The sequence below is a fragment of the Diceros bicornis genome (assembly GCF_020826845.1).
Source record: "Diceros bicornis minor isolate mBicDic1 chromosome 3 unlocalized genomic scaffold, mDicBic1.mat.cur SUPER_3_unloc_1, whole genome shotgun sequence".
Classification (NCBI taxonomy): Eukaryota; Metazoa; Chordata; class Mammalia; order Perissodactyla; family Rhinocerotidae; genus Diceros; species Diceros bicornis.
The window spans coordinates 2,407,253-2,431,249 of record NW_026690897.1 but is presented as its reverse complement, the minus strand read 5'-3'; the positions used below and the strand labels follow the sequence as shown (position 1 = coordinate 2,431,249).

Genomic DNA, 23,997 nt, shown 5'->3' with positions numbered 1-23,997 from the left:
GTAATTACGCGCTACTGGCTTTTGGGATCTAATGTCTACAGTATCTCTCAGAGCTGAGGCATAAGGCACAAAAATAGTAGGGGGCTCTTTTCTTAATGAAAACCTTCTGTTAGCTATTTCACATCTCTCTTGTTGCTGCTTTCAGAACTACAGTTCTGTGTCCTCAGATAGTTATTTAATTTAGATGATTGAGCAAGTACTGTGTGGTAGATACCATCAAATACTAAAATTTGAGATTCTTCTCTGAAGCTTGTAATCAAGAAAGAGACCTTAGCCTTAAATATTTGTAGCATCAGGTGGATATGGTAAATACAGAGAGATACAGTCTGCACCACTTCAAAGGTAGGAGACAGAGAAGTGATACGTGCTGTTGAGACGAATATCTCCCAATAATGATAAGAAATGTGGGAATTGGAGACTTGCTCATTTATCTGGAGTGAGAATGAAAGCCTCTGTGTTCAGGGCACACTTGAGCAGAGACCTAAGTGAACTGAGAGTGAGCCATGTGGCTACATTGGGGGATATCAGTCTAGGCAGTACAGAGACCCTGACAGTGAACTGTGCTGGGGTGAGGGAGCTACAGCAAGACCAGTATGGCTACAGTGGATGGAGCAAATAGGAGAGTGGTGGAAGGTGAGGTCAGTGATGTGATGAATCCTGATTATTTGGGGCCCCTGTAGGAAATGGTACAGACTTTTCATTATGCTCTCCGTGCACTGATGTGTCACTAGGCCAGAATGATTCATGTTAACAGGACTAGGGTGTAGGGAAACCAAAGAGGGATACTGCATATTCAGTCACTGGAAGAGCAAGGAAGAAAAGGGGAGGGGAGGGAGTGAGTCTGGGGTCATAGTGGGCAAAGGGGAGACAGCTGCACCACAGGGGCTGAGAAGAGCTCAAGGGTAACACCCGGACCCCAGTTCTCCTGCAGGGATATAGTCATGGCATGGAGTCACTCTCCTCCAACCCTCTGATCTCCTAACTGGGCTCCCCACTGACCAACCCAAACAGAAGCCTAAGGCAAATGAGCTCTTTGATATAGTCCATCAACCTCCCCAAGCACAGAGCAGCGTAGACTAGAGGGGAGAGTGCCAGTGTTTGCCATTCCACATTCCTTATATACAGGGTGTTCCTCTGCAGTGTGTTTCTCATGTGTGTCTTAAGGGATGAGGGTCCTCTGAAGGGTTTTCCATTTTGATGATATTCATAGAGTTTTCCCTTAGTGTAAATTGTGACGTGACTCCCTAGGGCTATCACCAAAGGCTTTCCTATAGCCATTGCATTCTTTAGGTTTCTCCCCAGTAGGTCATCTTCTGGCACACAGTAGGGTCAGAGTTTGTGTTGAAGGTTTTACCACATACAGTGCACTTAGAAGGCTTCTCTCCAGAGTGAGTTAACGTGTGGGTTATTGAATGCTACTCCATATTGATCAGATTAGAAGGATGAGAGTGTGCTGAAGGCTTTTCTTCACTGAAGGCCAGACTCCAAGAGGATTCCCAGTGATCTCTGTCTCCTGGTATTCATATCCTGTGTAGTTCCCTCCCACTCTGTGGCAGGATCAGTCTGGGTGACCAACACAATCCAGATGAAGAGAGAATATGGCCTTCTGAGGCTAGGTCATAAAAGACTTACGGCTTCTGCATGGGCTCTTTTGGATCACTTCCTTTGGAGGGTACCTGCTGCCATATTGTGACGATACTCAGCACCATGGGGAGACCTACATAAGGAGAAACTGAAGGACCCCTGCCAACAACTGACACCAATTTGCCAGGGATGTGAGTAAGCTATCTTGGAAGTGGACCCTTCAGTCCCAAAGACTTTAGATGACTGCATTTCTGGTTGACATCTTGCTTCTCATGAGAGATCCTGAGCTAGAACTACATAGCTAATCCATTCCTTAACTCTTGACCTACAGAAATTGTGAGATAATAAATGCTTGTTGTTTTGAACTGCTAAATTTTAGGGATAATTTATTACAAAACAAATAATTTATACATCCAATGTGAGTCCCGAAGATGCCCGAGAGATGGCAGATCAATGAATGCTTTCCCACAGTTACTATATTCATATCTACCTATTATGAATTCTCTTATGCACAGAAAGGTAAGAGTTAGTGGTGAAAGATTTCCCAAAATGATTGCATTCATAGGGTTTTTCTCCAGTGTGAGTTCTCACATGTTTCTTAACAGATGAGAGATTATTTAAAGCTTTCCCACAGTCACTGCACTCATAGGGTTTCTCTCTGTAATGTATTCTCTTGTGCACAGTAAGAGAAAAACTACTGGTGAAGGATTTCCCACACTCATTAGACTCACAGTTTTTCTCCAGTATGAGTTCTCACATGCTGTGTCAGATGTGAGCTTTCCTAAAGGCTCTACAACAATCATGACATTCATAAGGTTTCTCCCCTGTATGCATTCTATTGTGGACAGTAAGGGAGGAGCTCATGCTGAAGCCTTTCCACAGTGATTACATTCGTAACGATTCTCCCCAGTATGAACTCTCCTGTGCCTTTTGAGGATACATCTAGTGCGAAAGACGTGAAAACACTGGTTACATTCATAGGGCTTTTCTCCAGTGTGAATTCTCACATGCAGTGTAAGGGATGAGGGATTACTGAAGGCTTTCCCACAGTCACTGCATTCATAGGGTTTCTCCCCATTATGTATTCTCTTATGAACAGTGAGGTAAGAACTGCTGCTGAAGGATTTGCCACATTGATTGCAATCATAGGGTTTTTCTCCAATATGAATTCTCTTGTGCTGAATAAGATTAGATTTTGTGCTGAAGACTTTAAAACACTGATTACACTCGTTGAGTTTCACTCCAAGATGACTTCTCTCCTGTTGATTAAGAAATGAATGCTAACTATAATTTATAATATTTTTAATATTCAATGCTATCATAGGAATTTTTCTTCCAGGAATTCTGCTATGTATAACATCATTATAATTGGTGTTTTTGCCACTTTGAGTGCCTGTATATGATGTCTGCTGGTTTGAGTTCTCAGAAGTTAAAAAAGATGGATGCTTTGCCATAAGTCCTTATCAGATTCACAGAACATCTTCTGATAAGTTTAAGACAAATTTTATGTTTGAAACACTCAATATCTGAGTCACATTTGTGGAAACATTTACTTTTGTGAACACTCAGGGAAGAAAACATTTTGGAGATAACTTATGCTTCTCTCCAAATTCACAAGAGTTTCAGGGTATCTCTCCAGAGGGACAACTTTTTCTTGGGAAAATGAATCCCTTGGTAACTTTGTGGCTTTTCTAATTTATGGCATTTTCCTACTGTGGAAAATCAGAAATCTTACCATTTTTAAACCTTTAGATTGTTCTTCTCTAAAAACATGCTGCTTAGAAGTTAACCCTTGGACTTTAAGTAAGAGTCTCCAAATCCGAAACAAATTGAAAAGAAATTTAAGTTGATAAAGGAAAGAAAAGGTAAAATGCAGATGTTAGTGAAGGTAGACCCGAAGGGGTTAGAGATTTTCAGGAGGTTTGCAATGAAAGGGACACGAGTGTGAAAATTTTAGGTTTGTATTAAAGAAGACTCTAGAAATATTGAGATTGATGCTGATGGAAAGAAGGAATTGTCAGGAATGTAAAGTGAGAAGGAACTAGACAAAGAGCTCATATGAGACTTAAATTTAAGAAGGAAGAGAGAGATCTTTTTCCCCCCTCTGAGGCCAAAGTAAAGTATGAGATAATGAACAGAAAGTTAAAGAAAAAGCAAAGGAGGTCCACGAGGAGGCTCATACTAAACGTTTTTGGCCTTCTTGTCGGAAAAAAAGGGCATTTTACAAATGTCTCTGATGGACATTTCCTAATGTAATACTCCAAACTGTCAAGCCACAGGCCAGAGAGGTTCCTGACAAAGACTCATATATACCTAGTGCTCACCCGGACAGGTGCCTGGGAGAATTCCTCTTTCCTCTGTCCTCACTTTATCTTCTTGCTCCAATTCGGAGAGCAGACTAGGTTTATCAACTTGATTCCCTATACATGGAGAAAAGACATATGATGTAGGGGACTCTGCATGGGACAAGAAGCCTCACCATGGAACTGAGGCCCACACTTCTATAGATGAGCAGGTGTGACTTTAGGAGCAGCAGTACAATTATCCTTAAATTCTAACAAATATAGTATAACTATCTTTCACCAAAAAAAAAAATGTAAGCATCCTCAGTCAGTATCCAGGGTGACAGGGGATAACTGGTCCCAGAAGTTCATGCCCAGTTTCAAATACAGACTTAAAAGCTCCAAAGCTTTTATCCATGGAGAACATGAAGTCAGGCCAAGGAGTAGATCTTCAGTTGATAGGGAAGGCATTAGACCACAAGCTCCAGGATGGTAGGGACCTAATTCCCTAATTCCCAATTCCCAGCACAGACCTCATTCACCACCATATTCCTAATTCCTAGCACAGACCCAGGAACATAAAGGTGCTTAAGAAAGACTTGTGAGAAGTGATGTCAGTGACAATGGTGGAGTAGGTAACTCTCAAAGTCCAACACTCTACAAAACACCAGCAAATAAACTGGTAAAAACTGTCAGAATCAACTTGATTGGAACACTGGAAAGTTATAAGAAGTTTACAGCAACCAGAACAATGCTTAATCAAAACAAAGAAGTGAATTTGGTAAGAGAGCTCTGTGACACTTTAACTGACCCTGGCCCATCACCTGTTCCCCACCATGGCAGTCACCTTGAAGACAGCAGCCTGTGTTCCTACTACTGGAGGGAGCAGAACGGATTTTCTTCTCAAAGAGCTGTGGTTGCTTGTTTTGACCTGTCTGGTGGCTCCCTGAATGACTGGCTCAAAGGGCTTGCTTTTATTTTGTCTAACTCCAAACTCTCTCAGTGCTGAGGTGGCTATGAAGGGTGGAGGGCTGGGGCATGTGCCAAACACATTTAAATGTATTAGCCACTGCTGCCTGGGGCAAGGGAAAACCATTGAACCAAACAAAAGACTAACCAAAAAGTCTAAGAGGAAAGCAGGGAATAAGATGTTTCGGACAAAAAAGGCTTGGAAAAGCTCCCACATATTCCTAGGTATACGTAAGACCACGCACATACCCAGGGCTGGGTGCATGCTCCGAAAAGACCTGAGAAGGCACTAAGCCCTCACCTTTGATTGACCTTCCTGCTCTGCACAAGCAGGAAGTGAAGGCTAAGACAGAGTTGTCAGTCGCCTGATTGAGTTTTGAAAGCCCGCTCCAAAATATACACAGAGACCATTTGCAAAGACTGTGCGTTTTTGGGTTCTAGGTATTTAAGGAAATCTCTGACAAATCACTAGCTGGCCATTAAGCTAAGAAAACAGAGACTTCAGTGGCCACACATGACTAATACAGACATTGCAAAATTAGTTCAGAAATGTCACCAAACAAACAACACCAACTACAACAAGCAACAACAACAAAACTTAGGGATGGGGGGAAATCTGATTTACAGAATTGCCAGACTATAATGCCAAACGTCCAGTTTTCAACAACAAAAAAAATGAGTCATGCAAAGAAACAAAAGTGCTTGGCCCATTACAGGAAAAGGAAATTAACAGAAATTGTCCCCAAAGAAGGGACTTTCCAGACAAAGACTTCAAATCAACTATTTTAAGTATGCTCAAAGAGATAAAGGAAACCATGTACAAAGAACTAAAGGAAATGGAACTCTTACCAAATAGAGACCATCAAAAAGATAGAAATTATTGGGGCTTGCCCGGTGGTGTAGCAGTTAAGTGCGCGTGCTCCATTTCGGTTGCCCAGGGTTCGCAAGTTCGGATCCCGGGCGTGCACCGACACACCGCTTGTCAAGCCATGCTGTGGCAGCGTCCCATATAAAGTAGAGGAAGATGGGCACGCATGTTAGCCCAGGGCCAGTCTTCCTCAGCAAAAAAGAGGAGGATTAGCAGATGTTAGCTGAGGGCTGGTCTTCCTCACACACAAAAAAATAAATAAACAAAGTTCTGAGAGAAAACAAACTGTCACCCACAAATTCTATATGCAGCAAAAGTCTCCTTCAAGAAAGTGAAAAGGAAATCCATAGAATGGGAGGAAATATTTGCAAATCATATATTTGATAAATGTCTAGCATCCAGAAGATATAAAGAACTCTTACAACTCAACAACAAAAAGACAAACAACCCTGTTCCCCCTAAAATGGGCAAAAGACTTGAATACACATTTTACTAAAGAAGATATAGAAATGGCCAACAAGCATAAGAGAAGATGATTCTTATCTCATTATTCTTTAGGGAAATGCAAATAAAAGCCACATTGAGATATATACGACTTCACATCTATAAGGATGGCTTTAATTAAAAAAAAAAGGAAAATAAACAAGTGTGGTTAAGAATGAGGAGAAATTGGAACCCTCTCATATTGTGGGAGGGAATGTAAATGGTGCACAGGTGTTATGAGAGGTTCGGGGATTCGATCGGAGACGTGAAAGACACTTTCCACTCCAAACAAATGGACTGAAGGTATATTTTATTATATAGAGGATAGTAAAGGCGACAGTCTGCAAACAGATCAAATAGGTCAAATATTAAGAGGGAAAAAAAACATCAGCCCGACTGGAAAGGGAAAACACCCACATCGGCTGAAGAGAAATGACACAAATCAACCGGAAAGAGAAACACCAGGTTGACCGAAAAGAGAACACATCAAATCAATTGCTTCATATCAAATCAATTACTTCACATCAAATCAGTTACTCACAACATCCACGCCCCACTGCCAGGAGAGCCCTGTCAATCGACTTGGCTGGGCAAGGATCACACGTCCTGGGCAAGGTGTCCCTTCCACAGGTGGAAATCTCTCCGGGTCTCAGTCTCCAGTAGTTTTTATACCATCAGTAATTTTCAGAGTAAGCAATTACAGAGTTTGCAGAGCAAGCATTTAGTGTTCCCATGCACAAAATGGTTATCAGTGGCTTACGTGCACTGAGCCCCCTGGGTAACATCCCAGCCCAGTAGTTGTGTACGTGTATTGTTCTCTTTGGTTATCGTCCCAGCCCGGCACAGATGGCCAGTCCATCCCGTGCTACGACGCTCCAAGAGCCTTGAAATGTTACAACTTGTGACTCACTCTGTGGGAGAAGGGCCAGTTCCCACCACACAGAAAGCAGCTTTGTATTTCTGTTTGTGCTGGTGGCTGTAGGTCAACGGAGCGGCCAATCATGGCTGTACTCATGTCAAGACAACAGGTACTCTGCCAAACAGTTTAGAGCTTCCTCAAAAAGTTAAAACATAGAATGACTATATGACCCAGTAATTCCATTCCTAAGTTTATACCTGAAAGAACTGAAAACAACTGTTCAAGGAAAAATTTGTACACGAATGTTCGTAGCAGCACTATTCACAATAGCTAAAATGTCCATCAACAGATGAGTGGATACACAACAAGTGGTATATATGCACAATGGAATACATTCAGCCATAAAAAGGAACGAAGCCTGATACACACTACAACATGGATGAATCTTAAAAACATGCTGAACAAAAGAAGCCAGACACCAAAGGCCATATATTGTATGATTCATTTATATACAATGTCTAGAATAGGTAAATCCACAGAGACAGAAAGTAAATTAGTGGTAGCCAGTGGCTGGGGGTAGGCAGGACTGGGGAGTAACTACTTAATGATCATGGGTGTGATAAAAGGGTTCTGGAATTACAGAGTGATGATGGTTGCGCAAGACTGTGACATTATTAAAAGCCACTGAACTGTATATTTAAAATAGTTAAAATGGTCAGTCTTTCTGTTTTGTGAATGTTACATGAATTAAAAAAAGCCTTGTTACCTGAGTCAATAAATAAATGCAGGAATGATGTCAGGCTTACCAAGAGATGCGAGGTTCCTGCAGTTTTCCAGCATCACATCCCTGTACAGTGTTCTCTGAGAAGCATCCAGCAATGCCCACTCTTCCAGGGTGAACTCTACAGCCACATCCTCGAAGGTCACCAAGTCTTAAACCATCACAAACATCATGGCTTAGCCAAGGACCACCCTCACCAATGTTGACAGGAAAAGGGCCGAGGATGACAGAACTAGGGAAGAGGAACCCAAAACACACGATGTCCGAGCAGGTGCTGAGCTCTGCTCTCCTTTGCTTCCAGGCTCAGCCCTCAATGCTCGTCTCCTGTCTACTTACTTCCAGCCACTCCCAAGGTTAGATGCATGTCCACCATATACACGGTTGTCTTTTTCCAGTAAGACTGTGGGCTCTGTAATCTTATTTCTCTCAATCTCCAAGGTTGACAGGCTGGGACACTGCAGAAAACAGAGAAATACTCACTAGTAGCCGTCATAAATTACTTGAGTACAGAACACGGTCATGTCTTTCCTTTAAAAGTCTCAGCAGAACACAATATAGACGGTGACCCCGGCGGAAGCTTTGAAAATGTAAAAATTGTTGACATAGGCTGACATTTTCTGGGCAGCCCCTCACCCTCCATCAGATGCTCGGAGATCCTGGGATGCCTGAGGACCTGGTTTGCCTGTGAGGCTCCAGGCCACAAAAGATAAGTCCAATTTCTGGTCAAAAGAATAATTATCTGGAGAAAGGAATATCTGACTTACCAGTAACCAGCTTGCCAGGAAGCCATGAACAAGACCTTCCTCCTCTGTGCATCTTCTCCGAGGAGAGGCTGGGTACAGGGGAGACTGAGCTGGAGAAGAAGGAAGGAGTCACAGTAATCCAGGGATGCCCTCTGTTCACAGATTATTCCCATTTCACAGATAAAGAAATTGAGGTTCGGAGGGACATCATTGTTACTTCATCAAGTTTATAGAAGGAATTAGAGGTAAAATTCATGAGATCCCACACAGTCACCACACAGGTGACATCTCCACAGACACTCAAACCACTGAAGTCCCAAATCCCAAGAACCACATAATCAGATATCAGTGACCTCATGGATCCTGGGGCTCCACTCCCACCTCCCCTGCTCAGCCCCCTCCCCTGTGGTGCAGGGGCCTTTAGCGCCTGGACTCTGAGGCCTGTAAGGACCCAAGAACTTACCACAAGTCGGGGACAGAACCATGGCCGCCATCCTGTGATTCAGTAAATGTTCGTGAACAACAGGGCAGTGGAGAACCAGGATGCTCCTCCTCTTATCCCCACAGAGCACTCAGGACAGGGCCCTGGAATAAATGGGAAAATACAAAGTATTCACAGCCTCTCTCCCTCTCTAGGTTACTGAGGACGAATCTGTCTTAGCCCGTCCGTCATGTCCTCCTTCAAACATAATATATTTGATACTGGGCCTTTATTTTGCTTAGCAGGTGATGAACTCAGGGCCATGTGATGGCAAAACTTGTCTTCTTCTGCCCCCAGTGGTATGACCAATACATTACTGCTCCCCCCATTTTAAGTCCTTGGCTTCCCTGAGTCTCAGGGCACATTCTTCCCATCCGCATGGTTGTCACAATCACAGTCCCAGCTACAACCCCTGTTCACGGAGACTTTGGCACCTGACTCCCATTGTTATTTCAACCTCCAGTCCCACCTCACTTGGATGACGTCAGCGTCCATGAGGATGACTCTCACAGTATTAGGAGTTTGTCCCCATCCATCTTGGCCACACATTTCCATGGGCACCACCCCAGGCTTTGTCATCACCTAACACTGCTCTACCATCTAGAACAATAGTTCAGAAACTTCTCTCTCTTAACCCAAACTCCCAAACATCTACCCTGCTCACTCATTTCCTCCTTTCAGGACATGTGTTCTACCACACGTGGCTCCAGTCTACCCACTCTCCTACTTTATTGTTGTCCATCTACTACCTTCTCTTTTCACTTCATACTTACCCAACTTGTGTTTCACTGTGTCTCATTTCAACATATTTCCTTATCCCTACCCCCTATCTTCACGCTGGCACAGCAGAACTCCAACCAAGCATGATTCCAATAATCTGCCTGCTCCGTGGCAACATCTGGGCAGGCCAGCCTGCACAAGAGATGTCACGTTGCCACCTCCAGAAAAACATGGTCTCCACTACGCAAAGAGCTCTTGACCCTGTAGGACAATCCCACAAGTCTCTGAAGCTTCCTAGTCATCATACCTTCTCTAATGTCTCTAAATCTCTCACATGCTCACCTTTTCCCCTATGGTAACCAGCTTCCTAAATAGCCCTCAATGATTCGAGCCTCCTGGTTGTCACACTCACATTGAATTAGGGCTGACCTGTGTGACCAACCGAATATTGTGGAGGTGACTTCTGAGGCTAGGTCTTAGAAAGCACTGTAGCTTCCGCCTTGTTCTCTTGGACTGCTGGCTCTAAGGGAAGCCAACTGCCATGTTGCAAAGACACTCAAGCATCCTGGTGGGGAGACCTACGTGGAGAGGAACTGAGGCCTCCAACAGCCAGCACCACCGTGCCAGCATGTGAGTGAACCACCTTGGAAGTCAGTCCTTCAGGTGACTGCAGCCCCAGCTGATATCTTGATGTGAACTCATGAAAGTCCCTGAGACAGAACCTTCCAGCTAAGCTGCTCCTGAATTCCAGAACCACAAAAACTGTGAGATGACACATGGTTATTGTTGTTTTAAGTCACTAAGGTTTGGGATAATTTGCTATGCAGCAATAGGTATCGATGAATACACTCTGACTTTCAGCAGATGGTCTTGCCTCTTACTTCTCAAAGCAATCATCCTAAGGAGTCCATTTTCCTGTCTTGTCACCAAAATCACAACCTGCGCCACGGTTTCCTCCCTCTGCTGTTACAAACCAGGAGCCGTCTCCCCTTCTCTGTAAGGCCGTGCTCTGCAGCTCTGTGCTTTGCTCCATCCCGCCTGCCTTTTTAGGATCTGAAGCCTATCGATGATCTCTTATCTACCCTTCCCCTTCCAGCTCTCCCACTCTCCTGGACTCTTCCTCCCACCATTTCAACCCTATGCAGTATTTGTAGCGGGGAAATAAACCTATCCTAAGAGCATAGTTTTCTTTCCAGTTACTTCCCAGTCTCTCTCCCTCATCACTGCCAAAGTGTTTGCATTCTCTGTCTCATTTCCTCATGTCCCCAACACAGGACCCTCTGGTTTCCACCACTTCCATTTCAAGGACAACACTCTTGGTAGAATCATCAATGATCTTAGTCACAGAACAGAGATGTAGATGGTAAATACTGATACTATTTCTTATCTTTCAGATCAAGAAAAATCCTTTGTTGGAAAGTCTGCCTGGAAAGGCACTTTCATACACTGCTGTGGTACAACTCCTACAGAAGAAAATTTACCATAATCAAGCAAAACTGCAAAAATATTTATCCTTTCTCCATCATTCCCACTACTAGGAATCCATCTCAAAGATACAGAAATACTAAAATATTCCTCTAAGACTATTCACTGTGACATTATTTATAACAGCAAAGGAGTAGAAACAACACAAATGACCATCAATAGGAACTGGTTGAATAAACTATGGGATATTCACCTAGTGAAGACTCATGCAGCCATTAAAAAGTGATAAGATCTCTAGGTAGTTGTAGAGATAATTATCCCCAATAAATATAAGGAGAAAAACATCAAGGTACAAAAGTGTATGGAATGATTCCTTTTTAAAAGAAGGGAAAGGCCAGGATATATACATATGTATATGTATACATATAAATGTATATACATTTGCATTTTATATGTATATGTATTGTATGTAATTGTATGTAAAATACAAATGTATTTTATATAATATATATAAATATATGTACATATATACACACATATTTTGCATATGTATATTTTTACATATACACACACCTATTTTCTCATATTTGCAAAAGAAACGCTGAAAGGATAAAACATGAATACAAACGTTAACCAAGAAGGGTAGGACAATAATTGAGAAGAGGAGACAGGAATTGAATTTAGAATTCCCTAAATATGGCTCATTATACAGTTTTGACTTCAGAATCATATTTTAAAAATACAACCACAATCCTCAAAATGGAAAACAAATAACTAAATGAACCGAATTTGCATATAAACTGGAAACATGACTACAACAGAGTTTGAAAAAGAATGCTTTCACGGGACTTTAAAACTAAGTATATTGCTAATTCAGCTGGTTTCCTCCTGAAGGACATTTGAGTTTAAAACTAAGTATATTGCTAATTCAGCTGGTTTCCTCCTGAAGGACATTTGAGTTGTTTCTCTTCTTTTGCTGTTGGAAATAATGCTTCTGTGAATAACCATCGTGTGTAGATGTGGTCTTGTATTTTGGGAGGTTTACATTCAGAGTATATTTCCAGAAGCGAGATTGCTACGTAAAGACAGCGACTCTTCTGGGTGTAATTTTTTATATACACTGAAGGAGAATATCATTAAGTAAATAAATTAATGCTATTCAGAGGCAATATTTTTAGTATAACATATAAGAGATTAATATAAAATCAAAGAAAATTAAGCAAAAAACCACTGTAAAGTTAAATTGAATTAGAAATATCATGTTAAACTCATGATTTAAAAATTACGTATTCTCTGCTGCAGAAATTGATAAAAGAAACCTTAACTAAATTGGAGTCAGGAAGGCCTGTAGTGGGAGCTCCCACACCCTCTCGCATATTGTCAATTACACCAAACAGGAAGTGACAGAGACTTGTGTCTTGGACACGAAGTAAAACTGCTTTATTACTGAAGCAAGATTTTTTTTTCCACCTGACAACATCCTAGCCAATGAGAAACATCACAGCTCAACCAACGAAACACGTTGCAGCTCAACCATCGAGAAACGCTGTAGCTCAGCCATCGAGAAACGCTGCAGCTAAGCCAACCAGAAACGTGGCAGCTCAGCCATCGAGAAACGCCACAGCTCAGCCAGTGAGAAGCCTTTGCTGCCTTGACCTTTACTTTCTCCCAATGGATTTTCCTTTAGAACAGCCCCTCCTTACTCCTGCTCTTCTCTATAAAAGCAGCTCCCCTCCTTTCTTTTCTGGATTTGCCTGTGGTTTGCCATAGCATGTATATCCTGAATTGCAATTCTTTTGGCTATTCCCAAATAAATTCAATTTCAGATGAAATAACAGGCAAATTTGCTTTTTAAGTTGACACTACTATATCCACTGAAAGGTCTTAGAAGCAATGATACTCCAGAGGCAGTGTCCAGCTCTTGGTTTTTAAGACTATTTACCACTAAAAAGAGCAAAGTACTCTATGCACTAATAATAGAAAAATTTCCAGTATATGTTAAAGGAAAAAAGGCAGAGAAAAATGCATAGAGTACTACAATGTTTTGTATAAGTAAAAGGGGAAATGAAAATATATTTGCTTGCATTTACTTAAAGAAAATCCAGAACGGTAAGAATGCATGATAAACCAATCAAAGTAATTACCTATAGGTGGCTAGAGGAAGGAGAATGGGATGGAAAGAAAACAAGGTGAGGGCAAGACTTTGTAAGGTATATCTTTTTATATCACCTTAGTTTTGGACCAGATGCAAAGAAGAATTCTAATTAGATTTTAAACATTTGAGTATTTTATAAAAAATCGAGTAATTTCATTTTTAACCCGAAAGTCTTCCTGACTCCTTGTGGTGACAACCCAAGCCCAGGAAAGCCCACTGGCAGGTCTTCTGCACAGCAGAGGCTGATGGAACCTGTCGGTACCAGGTCCACACGGTACTCACCTGCTCACACAGAAATCCGAGGATCAACGAGGACAGGTGGACCCTGAGCCTGGTTTCACCTCAAACTTGAGCTCCATGGATGCTTTTCTTGGCTGAGGGGGGAAAAAAGCACAGAGATTGCTTTTGAGACCCTTTATAGGGAGTAATACAGCTGATGGATGGAAAGGCACCCCATTCACTTTTCTTTTTTGGATTTACTGATTTAACTGTAACTGTTGGCTGAGACTGGATTTTCCCGATTCCTATCCAGACACCTGCTCCCCACTTAGTAAACTCAGTGAATAAAGGAGACACAATCGCTATCCCTCAAATGTCGTCTGAGAGTAAGACAGTGACATTAGACATCTTTCGCATGTCCTGTTCTCCATGGTACATCCCAAGTGATGCACTGTGGTTTCCTTAGATTTCAGCCCAGAGCTGGGCACATAGTGGGTGGTCAATGCATGTTTGTGGAATGAATGCGTGAATGACTTAAAACCAGAAGTGGAAGAAATTGGGGACGGTGGGCTTGGGAGAGACTAGACTCCAGAGGTGTGTGTGAATACGGGTGGGGGGACCTCTCTGGTGCTCTCAGTGCCCCGGGTAGGGGAGTGGCAAGCAGAGAGCACAGAGGTTTACCTACAACTCCTGGAAGGAGGTGGGATTTCTAACAACAGACTTGAGGTAGTGAGCTCCCCACCCCTGAGAGTGTGCAAATGGGTGGGGCACATTTCTGGAGAGTTCTAGGGGAAATTTCTGTCCCAGGGAAGGTTTGGGGCTGGGGAAACCTTAGTCTGGTCTAAATGAGAGCCCTTTGGGTTTGTCAGCAGCCCAAGAGTGGTGGGGGTTTGTGCATCCTCCTCACTTCCAGTTGCATATGGGACTCAGCTTGTCCCACATCCCTTCTGTGTGTGTGTGGCTGGCAGCGCCCTGACCCCGTGGTGCAGGGTGGGTCTCCTTTGAGCTCTGGGATGCAGTCGTCATGGTTCTAAATTTGGTGCAGCCCTCAGCCCCTTGAGCTTGGACGCGCTGCCCCCTGGTGAGAAGAAAAAGCAGTTCCTCCTCATCACTTTGTAACCTCTTGGGGGTTCTTGTTTTGGGTTTTTCATATATCTTCTGACATCCTTTTTTTTTTTTTTTTCCTGGGAGTCTGAAAACCCCAGGGTGGGGTGTCCTGGGGGTTCATCATGAGTTGACCGTGGGAGACTGTATTTGGGGAGGGAGTTGGGAGGTAAGAACACAGGGGAGGGACCTAGGGCATTAGTGGGGTCATCACGGGATGGTCCTGGGGGCCAAAGCCTTCCTGGGAGGATTCCAGGGCTGAGGACTGGGGTCATGATGTACACTGAGAGACAGACCATGCAGGGGTATTTTCGGAGGGATGCAGAACAAGGGGCTGGGCTGAGAGCAGTGGCATCATCCTGGGGGTTTGGGGTTTCAGAACATGGTGTTCTTTGGGGGTACGAATGGGGGATCGGTTGTGGGAGCACCTGGATGGAAAGAGTCTAGGGGAGCAAACTGTGAGGGGAGGGCAGAGTTTGGGGGAGGGGCACTTGGGGCATGGGATTTGGACGAGGGATCCTTTAGTGGGCCGCTATAGGGGAGACCCCTGATGGTCAGAACTTGGATTTTTGTGGTGAATGTGGGGTTTCAGCACTTGTGGGGAGAATTTTGGGGGTGCTCATACTATCAGAGTATAGGAGAACTTTGGTTAAACAGACAAGAGAAAACCAATGAGGGGGTGGATTTGAGGTGCTTAGAACCGGGGATGTCTTGGGAAATGGATCTCGGGACTATGTTTGGGGGGATTAGAAATTGGGGGCAGACTATGAGGGTGCACCTAGGGGTTGCAACACTCATGGAAAGATTCTGGGAGGGGGTTTGGAGTGCCCAGTGCAGTTCCTTGGGGAGGAACAGGGTATGGGGGTGGTTGAGGATCCTTGACGGACATGGCAAGGGGGTGAATTGGGGAGCTTAGAGCCCAGAGGAATCTTGGGGCACTATATATCAAAAGAAATAGATGATGGAGGGGAGATTAGGGGTTAGAATCTGGGGATGTCTTGGGGTTGGGCTTGGGTGGGGCCCCAACCTGAGAGTGCCCTGGGGGACACAGATCATGGAGACGGGTTTGACAGGGTGAGGACATGGTGGTGTGTTGGGCCTTGATCCTGGGGGAGGTGGGTTCAGGGAATCAGAACTGGGGTCTCTCACGGGATGGACCATGGGAGGTGAATTAGGACAGGGCAGAACCAAGGATGTCTTTGGAGGCAGATCTTGGTGGGGTGGGCGTGTGGGGTCAGAGCAAGGCGAGTCTGGGTGGGTCCAGGAGTGGACGAGGCTGGGCCCTGAGGGAAGGGAGGACAGAGCCCGCTGGGTAGCGGAAGCTTTACTGCCCACAACACTCCCCACCCTTGCTCCGGGTCAGTAGCACTTTCAGTACACGATGTGGGGGCCCTGCTCCTCGTACTCCTCCCGCAGGACCCAGCAGGACTGGAAGGCGCGCAGCGAGGCCAGGATGGAGCCCCCGATCCACACTGAGAAGCTCCTGCTGGGCCGGGCCGTCACCACCGCGCGGGCCTCGCAGGGCAGACCGCGCGGCAGCTCCGCGCGGAAGCGGCCCTCGAACCCCGCGAAGAGCGAGGAGCCCCCGCAGAGCAGCACGTTCTGGGCCACGTCCGCCCGCACCTCCAGGGGCACCTTGAGAAAACCCCGTGTGGCCATGGTGGGGAGGCTCACGGGCGACAGCCCTGGGATCGCGGGCGGGCTGAAGAGCAGCTCCGGGCACTGGAACAGCTCCTTGCCCAGCGTGACCGTCCGACCGGCAGCTCCTTGCCCAGCGTGACCGTCCGACCGGCAGCTCCAGCCTCTGCCGGTCTTCCTGCTCGGGCCGGGCCTGCTCCTGGAGCAAGTCGGCCGCCACGTAGCAGTAGCGATGCTTAATGTCCTCCACGGTGTCCAGGTCCTGCTGGCCCAGCTGCACGCCGGAGCCGAGCAGCATCTCCGGCAGGAAGGCCGTCAGGTGGGTGCCTGCCAGGTCCAGGCGCTCTGTGGCGTGGGGCAGGCTGTAGCCCTGGAAGACCGGCACCGTGGAGGTGACCCCGTGGCCCGTGTCCACCACCAGCCCGCTGACCCGCCCGTGCGCATAGACGGACAGCACGGACTGGGAAGCCACGTACATGGCGGGGGAACGCAGCGACTCGAAGGCCACCTCCACCAGCTTCTCGCGGTTGGTGGCGGGGCTGAAGGGCGGGTCTGAGAAGAGCAGCGGGTGGTCCTGGCTGGCCACGCGGAGGTCGTGCTCCAGCAGGTGGCGCCAGATGAGCTGGGCCGCGCTCCAGTCCACCACGAAGCCTCTCCGCACCGGCTGCACCAGCGTCAGCTCGGGGCGCGCGCGCGCGCGGCCTCACCGATGAACGTCTCCAGCGCTTGCTGCCCGGTGGGGGCCGGCCTCTGGGGCTGGCAGCCCACGATGGTGGCCACGGTGTAGTGGGCCTCGCCTGCCTCACCAAGCCCACCTTACAGGTGCCTGTGCCCGTGTCGATGACCACCGCTCCGGTCTTTGGTGGCAACCTGTCGCCCACTGTGCTGGGGGCTGGTGTCCTGCTGCAGGCCTTGTTTCCCGGGGTTGAGCAGGGTGTCAGGCCAGACCTGGGGGTCTCTGGGGAGGACTGGGGCTCCAAGGGGGTGGAGTGATTTGCATCCATGGCTGCAGGTGGCCGGGTGGCCTGCTTGGCAAAGCTGACCCCTTTCCTCTGGGGTGCAGAGGTGTGGGGGGAAAAGGTGAGGCCGGGCCTGTGGCAGGCACAGGCAGAGAGGGAGAGGGGCCGGCCAGTGGTCTGTGACATCACCCTGCCCTCTGCCCCCTTTAGAAGACGTCACAATGAAGGGCTGGGGATAGGGCCCCTCCCTGTCCCAGAAAGCTCCCAGGACACTCATCTATTCTGGATTCCCCTGAAAGTGCCAAATTTGGAGAAGGAGGAGGATAGAGAGTTCCTGAGGAGGCATGTCTGACCCAGCTCCCTGATCCAGAACCCAGTAAGACCCAGGAATCTTTCTCTTGGTGCCTTGTCTTGAAGTTATTTACAGCGTCCTATGGGAGAGCTGGCCACATGCCTCCTTAGAATATTAAAATATTAATCCTTAGAATATTCATCAGAAGGTGATCAGCTAGTGTGGCTTTAGAAATATACTAAATAACAGCGCCTTATCCATCACATTCAAACTTGGTTGTCATTTTTACTTTTTAATTCAAAACAGGCTGAAAAACACAGCATGAGAAAATGAAGTCACCCATAATCTCACCACTTAAAACTTATGTAAGGGAAAAAAAATAGGGGCTGGCCCAGAGGTGTAGTGGTTAAGTGCAGGCTCTCTGTTTTGGGGTCCCAGGGTTCACAGGTGCCAATCCTAGGTGTGCACTGATGCACCACTTGTCAAGACATGGTGTAGCCGCGTCCCGTATAAAATAGAGAAAGCTGGGCACGGATGTTAGCCCAGGGCCAATCTTCCTCAGCAGAAAGAGGAAGAGTGGCATTGGATGTTAGCTCATGGCTAATCTTCCTCTCAAAAAAAAAAAAAAAGTAGGATTCTGCCTCTGACCTTCCGATGCCCCTGCTCAGAGCTGACATGATTAACGCTTTGGTGCGCAGCCGTTCTGTTTTCAAATGTTTTTGGTTAAAGAATAAGAATAAGCATTTTGGCTGGAAGGATTTCCCCCTCATGTTTTTAAAAAGAGCCATAGTGATGATGTAGTCAGATTTTTTTTCTTTATCCTTTGGAGGGTTTATTGAAATCACAACTTTTAACAAAATTTTAAAGAAAAGTCTAATTGTGGTAAAATAAACATAACATAAAATTTACCATCTTACCCATTTTAAGTGTACAGTCCAGTGGTGTTAAGTACATTCACATTGTTGTGCATCCAATCTCCAAAACTTTTCATCTCACAAAACTGAAACTCTAAACCTATTAAAGAACAGCTCCTTCAGCCCCTGGCCCCCACCATCCTACTTTCTGTCTCTGTGAGTCTGACTCCTCTAGGGACCTCCTATAAGTGAGTCACACTTTACTTGTCTTTTTGTGACTGGCTTATTTCACTGAGCATAATGTCCTCAAGGTTGATCCATGTTGCAGCGTGTGTCAGAATGTCCTTCCTTTTTAAGGCTGATTACTATTCCATTATAAGTATATACCACATTGTGTTGCTCCGTCCTTCCATCACTGGAAACTAGAGTTGCCTCCACCTCTGGGCTATTGTGAGTGATGCTGCTGTGATCATGGGTGTACAGATATCTCTTTGGGACCTTGCTTTCAGTTCTCTTGGGTATACACACAGAAGTGGGAATGCTGGATCATATAGTAGTTCTGTTTCTAATTTTGGGGGGACCATCATACTATTTTCATAGCTGCAACACCATTTTACATTCCCACTAGCCCTGTAGAGGATTTCACTGACTCCACATCCTTGTCAACACTTGTTATTTTCTGGTTTTTAAAAAAGTTACAGCTATCCTAATGAGTGTGGGGTTATAATAGAGCTTTGAGCATCAGCACATTAAAAGGACACATTTAGTTCAGATGGATTATTCCATTAAGAATTGAACAGACTCTGTTGAGGGCCCAGCCTTTAGTGCCGATAGTGATACAGCTGTGTGTGGACGGGGAGGTGTCTCCCATTTCTCCACCTTGTTCAGCACATCTGCAGGATGGACCCTTGACCCTATGAAAGAGTATTGTGGTGAATTTACATTACAGCCACTTAAGACAATAATAAACATTTTTTTCCCTTTAAAGAATCCTCATGGCAAGTGAAAGGGGTGTTAGATGACAGCTTGGAATGGGGCATTGTGATGACTTAAAAATGGGTACTATGGCCACTTTTTCTAATGGGGAAATAGAGGCTCAGAGAGGTGAAGTGACTTGCCCAAAGTCACACAGCTGGAACAGTGCAGGAGCAGGGTTTGAACCCAGATCTCTGAGATACTGCAGTGACTGGGTCCAGGAAACTGTGAGGTCTCAGATCCATCCCAAACAGTGGAAGTGGAGGTTGGGACTCGCTGAGGGGATATTGTGTCTGGCACATAACAGATGCTAAATCCTGGGATACCACAGCAAACAGGGCAGAGACCGTCATGATTAGAGGCAACAATGCCGTGATGTTGTTAAGACCACAAATCTGGAGCCAGCTGCTGGGTTTAAACCCCAGCCCCTCCACTTCATGGCTGAGACAAACTACTGTTCTCTCTGTGCCTCATCTTCCCCATTAGCAAATTGTGCGTAATAATAGTACTGACGTCAAAGGGCGGGTATGGGGAGGGACGAGTTATTTGTGCAGGGTTAAGGTCCGTGAATGGCACATAGTAAGTGCTATATGAGGGTTTGTTACGTAAATTACAGGTAATGTATTCTGTATGTGGGTGTGTGTGAGCAAATGACAACTGGAAACATTCAAACAACAGCTTTGAAATGGAATTATATAGGATTAAATGGATTTAAATAGGCATTTCCATTGAAAGGGCATTTCGTGGACACATATCAACCAGACTTCAGATACCTGCAGCGAACTCCTACAAAGCCCACGTGGGCCGGCATTTCTATCCGCCTGCCTGAGGGTGCTGGGAGCCGACATGTACAGCTTCCCGCCGGCAGGGGGCGCCCAAGACCACCAGCTTCTCTTCCTTTCCCCTGCTGCCACTTTGTTCTCTTGGTCAGGAGTTCTCAACCTTGGTTGCAAATTAGAATCACCAGGGGAACTTAAACAAATCCCCAGATCCTGGCTGCACCCCAGACCGATTGAATCGGAATCTCTGCAGATGGAGAGCAAGCATCAGTGATTTTTAAAAGCTCCCAGAAGAACTTAATGTGCGGCAATTGGAGATCTACAGATCTGGGTCTTCAAAATTCTTAAATTCTTCATTCCCCCTGATCATCTGAAACGTGGACAGTGAGTCTGGCTTGTGAGGCAGTTCTCTCAGACCAGCGGGTCCTCTTGCTTAAAGGTGTATGAGAATCTGCAGGAGGGCTTGTTAAAACACAGAGTTCTGGTCCTGCCCAAAGATTCTGATTCAGCAGGTCCAGGGTGGGGCCTGAGAATCTGCATTTCTAACAAGCTTCCAGGTGAGGTTGATGCTGTTGTTGCTCCACTTTGAAAAATTTGTAGCCTTGTAGTTTTGTTTCATCTGAGAGATGAAAGGAAAACTCACAATAAAGCTGGAACTACAAGGTTTCATTATTTTATTTCTAAATACATTTTTAATTTCAAAATTTGAAATTACAAAATATTTCAGGCTTACAAAACTTACACACATACACACAGTCAAAGCATCAAAAATACAGAATAAATCAGGATAGCCAAGGTGCAGAAACAACCCAAGTGTCCGTCAATGGATGAATGGGTAAAGATGATGTGATATATATATATATGCAATGGAATATTACTGTACTATGAAAAGGAAGAAACTCTTGCCATTTGCAACAACATGGATGAACATTGAGGGCATTATACTAATGAAATAAGTCAGACAAAGACAAATCATGTGTGACCTCACTTACACGTGGAATCTAAAATAGCTGAACTCAGAAACAGAGAGTAGAATGGTGGTTACCAGGGGCTGGGGGGGTGGGGGAAATGGGGAGATGTTGGTCAAGGGGTACAAACTTCCAGTTAGAAGATGAATGAGTTCTGGGGATCTCAGCACAGCATCCTGATTATAGTCAATACTGTATTGTGTATTTGGAAGTTGCTAAGAGAGTAGATCTTCAATATTCTCATCACAAAAAAGAAATGTGTGATGTGAAGGAGCTGTTAGCTGCATGATGGTGGTAATCACTTTGCCATATATAAGTGTATCAAATCAACTCATTGTACACCTTAACCTTACACATATATTATGTCAATTATATCTCAGTAAAGCTGGAAAAAATGCAGACTAAAAAGCCAAGATTAATACAGCATCCCTGTTTGTTCTCCAGGGGTTAAGGCAAGAATGCTTAAGTGATCAATGGCTGATTCTCTTAATTTATTGCAGTAGTTGTGTTCTATAAAGTCACGATGAACGCTGAACTATTGCTTCTAGGGGAATGTAGGGGAACTATTGTGCCCTTTATGAGCCATGCGTCCTTGGGGCCCCTTGTCTGGGCTACATGCCAGCACTCATGATGATCACAATCTTGGGCTTGGCCGACCCAGCTGTTTCTCATGGGACAGTTAGCTCAAAGGCCGTCATGGTCTGAGGGAACATGGAGGCCCTCTGGGGGGAGCTCTCGTCCTTGGAATGCAGGTCATACATGGACAGTCCTCCTCGGCAAGCACGCAGCCTTTGTTCCTCTGCCTGCTTAAGCAAGCTTCTCTCGGGGGCAGGGGCAGGTGCACACTTCCGTCCAGCCGGCCACTGCTGGACATTCCCTGTAAGTAATTCCCAATAAACCCATGTGTCTCACTCACCATCTTTGGGTCTTTTCTTCAGTCTCTGTGCAACCTATCCCACACTGCTCACCCAACTGGGCATGTGGCCAAACTGGGAATTACTGGATTAGGATCCTGCAAGTCTCTAGTTACAGCATTTTGATCAACTAATCCATACATAGCTTTGTGTTGTGTGTGTTTCTGTTTAAAAACACCCCATTTAATATGTATTAATGATCCATTAACATTGAACCCACGGCCAACAGTGCTACAACTCATACCTGAACGAAACTTATCTAACACACGCATTTTCTCTGTAAGTCACGTCACAGCCCCCTTGCACTTAAGAACACTAGACAGCAGCACCTCAGCACTATGCCTGGGGGCCAATGTAAACAGTGAAGGCACAAAAGCACAAAAACGTGACACACATGGCACTAGATAGACCACGACGATGACATGTTTGTGGTCTGAGAGCTGAAACTAGAAGGGAGAGCCTTGCCTTGTTTGACATCAGCTGGGAAGGAGCGTGCAGATGACTCAAATTTTTCACTGCTCTGTGCATGTCTGCGAATGGCCTAGGACATCCCACCAGTATTGATTTGGGGATTGCAAATAAATTTTAGCAAGTAGGTGAATTCTCAGATATAGTCTTTGTTAGTAATGACGATCAACTGTACACACACACACACACACACACACACACACACAGAATCTCAAGTGCCTGTGTGTATCCACCACCCAACACAAGCAACAATAACACGATGGACACATGGGAAGCCCTCTGTGGATCCTCCCCTGAGAGGATCGTGCTGCTGAATCTGGGGTGTTTTTACATGGGGAAATCACAGTTTTTCCAGGACACTGCACCTCCTTCTGGCTCTGCTGAAATGAGCAGCTCCATCCATTCTTTAGTGTGGAGGTCCCCATTCCCCAACGATGCTGATTCACTTGACCTGGGGTGTGGCCTGAGCATCACATTTTTAAAAACTTCCAGCTCACTCTACTGTGTATTCCGTGCTGAGAACCACTGATTACTCGAGCAGTCTTGCCACAAACCCTGGAGAACACACAGGAATGTTGCATTAATCGTGTCTTTTTATTCTGTATTTTTGATGCTTTGACATCTTGGGGACTTGCTTGGGGAGAGACTGCTCCTCCCAGGACTAGCTAATTCCTAGAGACAGCAAACAAACACCTGTGAGTGCACCTGTCATGTGCAAACCAACCAATGCAGAGCCCACACCCCAACCCTCTCCTTCATGGAGCTCTTATACTCAGGGCCACTGTCCACTTACTAGATCACTCCGGGACCAGGGGCCAGACAACTAGGGACATCCCTGTGCCCCAGAGCCCACCAAAATTATTCAGACTAGACAATCCTAAGCCGGCTAACCCTGCCTCACCCATTTTTTCCATGGAAACCAGAATAAAGGCTGTTGCCCACGTTTTCCCCTCTCTCCCTCTGCCTCCTGACTGACCCTGGTGCCTCCCCATGTGACCCCCATGGCATGGTGTGCCACCTCCTCTTGGGAACCGTAAGAAACAGGGTGTCTTTTCAATGGCAATCATCTTCTGACCTGTTGGCCTCACCATACCTGAATAATAATAAACCTACATTTTAAAACAGATGCCTTGGGAGCTGGCCCTGTAGCCTACTGGTTAAGTTCAGCATGCTCTGCTTCAGCAGTTGAGTCTCAGTTGCAGGGTGTGGAGCTACACCACTCATCAGCCATGCTGTGGCAGCGACGCACATACAAAATAGAGGAAAACTGGCACAGTTGTTAGCTAAAGGTGAATCTTCCTCAACAAAAACATAAAATAAAATAATATAAAATAAAATAAATAACCACTTAAAAATAAATAAAATAAAACAGACTCCTTCTCCCATTCTTCTCACTCAGAACTCTCCAGGGTATTCGATGGTCTGGCACTTTTCAGTCATCCATGCAAATACTCCCTCCTCCATTCCTGTGGTCAGT

General features: G+C 45.5%; 1 pseudogene; it reads right to left on the bottom strand.

Moving 5' to 3' along the window:
- Positions 1–16,032: 16,032 nt before the first annotated feature.
- LOC131402011 (actin-like protein 9) lies at positions 16,033–17,315 on the bottom strand (annotated as a pseudogene).
- Positions 17,316–23,997: the final 6,682 nt, after the last annotated feature.